Genomic DNA, 2,510 nt, shown 5'->3' on the forward strand with positions numbered 1-2,510 from the left:
AAATGAGAGAAATGGCACTGGACCATGACAGAGACTGATAGTAAACAAAGTACTTTTTTAGTTACATCCTCCAGACAAATGGATGCGTAGAGGTTGCTAGCAACCATGTAGGAGCTCATTTGTTCCAGAGCAAATCAGATGTCTATCTGTATGCAAAGAAGCACAGAAAGTGCCTTAACAAATGGTATATGGTAGTGAAAAATAAACTGAGAAATTAGAATACTGCCTGCTGTGAGATATTTGGTCCAGAGTAGATCAAAACTGGTTAGATAGAACATGACATAATTGTGCTTGTCACTAATTGGCTGTATTGTAACCTGGGGAGACTCATCTTATACAGAACTGTGTATCTGTGTTTTGACCAGATATTGTGATACTCTCCCAACTATCACTGCTACTGTAGCACATTTTAGTGTGCTACAAGGATAGAGTAGTGTATTATAGGCAAAATCATTGTGACTCATGGTAGTTGTGTGGGTTATGTGATTAAGGTTGGGTTATTGCAGGTTAGCTGAATGACTCTACAGGTTGTGGCTCTATCACCTCCTCCTGACTCTGGAGGACCATAGAACCTTCCAGAGGTTGGAAGAAGGAAGGGGTTGAGGCCTAATCTGCATATTCATGGGGTCTGGCCAATCCCAGGTTTGAAGGCCCTTGTAGAGTGATGGACTGACCTATAAATATGAGAGAGGGGTGGACAGGAGAGTCGGATGGAAGATGGAGTGCTGAGGAGACTGTCAGTGTCTAGGAGGGGTCCCCTAGGTCTGGGGGGGGGGGGGGTGGCTGGCTCAGGAGGACACATTCTGCAGGGAGGCGCAGATGGGATCAAGGCCTGGAGCAGCAGGGAGCAAAGAGGACAGTGTGAGTACAGCAGCACACTTTGGGAGCTACAAGGGGAAAGACAACCAACTGTAGCAAGGTTTCCAAGGACAGCATTGAGCTAAATCCTTTATCCTTGACCCGGGAGACCTTCCGAGAAGCCAATTAGCTTCTCAGCTGTTCCATGGCCAGGTGTGTGTTATTCCCTCATTATCCCAATTACAATGAGCAGATAAAAGGTCCAGAGTTCATTTCAAGTGTGCTATTTGCATTTGGAATCTGTTGCTGTCAACTCTCAAGATGAGATCCAAAGAGCTGTCACTATCAGTGAAGCAAGCCATCATTAGGCTGAAAAAACAAAACAAACTCATCAGAGAGATAGCAAAAACATTAGGCGTGGCCAAAACAACTGTTTGGAACATTCTTAAAAGGAAGGAACGCACCGGTGAGCTCAGCAACACCAAAAGACTCGGAAGACCGCGGAAAACAACTGTGGTGGATGACCGAAGAATTCTTTCCCTGGTGAAGAAAACACCCTTCACAACAGTTGGCCAGATCAAGAACACTCTCCAGGAGGTAGCTGTATGTGTGTCAAACTCAACAATCAAGAGAAGACTTCACCAGAGTGAATACAGAGGGTTCACCACAAGATGTAAACCATTGGTGAGCCTCAAAAACAGGAAGGCCAGATTAGAGTTTGCCAAACGACATCTAAAAAAGCCTTCACAGTTCTGGAACAACATCCTATGGACAGATGAGACCAAGATCAACTTGTACCAGAGTGATAAGAAGAGAAAAGTATGGAGAAGGAAAGGAACTGCTCATAATCCTAAGCATGCCACCTCATCAGTGAAGCATGGTGGTGGTAGTGTCATGGCATGGGCATGTATGGCTGCCAATGGAACTGGTTCTCTTGTATTTATTGATGATGTGACTGCTGACAAAAGCAGCAGGATGAATTCTGAAGTGTTTCGGGCAATATTATCTGCTTATATTCAGCCAAATGCTTCAGAACTCATTGGACGCCGCTTCACAGTACAGATGGACAATGACCCAAAGCATACTGCAAAAGCAACCAAAGAGTTTTTTAAGGGAAAGAAGTGGAATGTTATGCAATGGCCAAGTCAGTCACCTGACCTGAATCCGATTGAGCATGCATTTCACTTGCTGAAGACAAAACCGAAGGGAAAATGCCCCAAGAACAAGCAGGAACTGAAGACAGTTGCAGTAGAGGCCTGGCAGAGCATCACCAGGGATGAAACCCAGCATCTGGTGATGTCTATGCATTCCAGACTTCAGGCTGTAATTGACTGCAAAGGATTTGCAACCAAGTATTAAAAAGTGAAAGTTTGATTTATGATTATTATTCTGTCCCATTACTTTTGGTCCCTTAACAAGAGGGAGGCACATATGCAAACTGTTGTAATTCCTACACCGTTCACCTGATTTGGATGTAAATACCCTCAAATTAAAGCTGACAGTCTGCAGTTAAAGCACATCTTGTTTGTTTCATTTCAAATCCATTGTGGTGGTGTATAGAGCCAAAAATGTTAGAATTGTGTCGATGTCCCAATATTTATGGACCTGACTGTATATATATGTATACACTATATTGCCAAAAGTATTGGGACACCCCTCCAAATCATTGGATTCAGGTGTTCCAATGACCTCCATGGCCACATGTGTATAAA

The sequence above is a fragment of the Staurois parvus genome, unplaced genomic scaffold, assembly GCF_062004578.1.
Source record: "Staurois parvus isolate SC_StPar_1 unplaced genomic scaffold, SC_StPar_1.0 ptg000056l, whole genome shotgun sequence".
Taxonomy (NCBI): Eukaryota; Metazoa; Chordata; class Amphibia; order Anura; family Ranidae; genus Staurois; species Staurois parvus.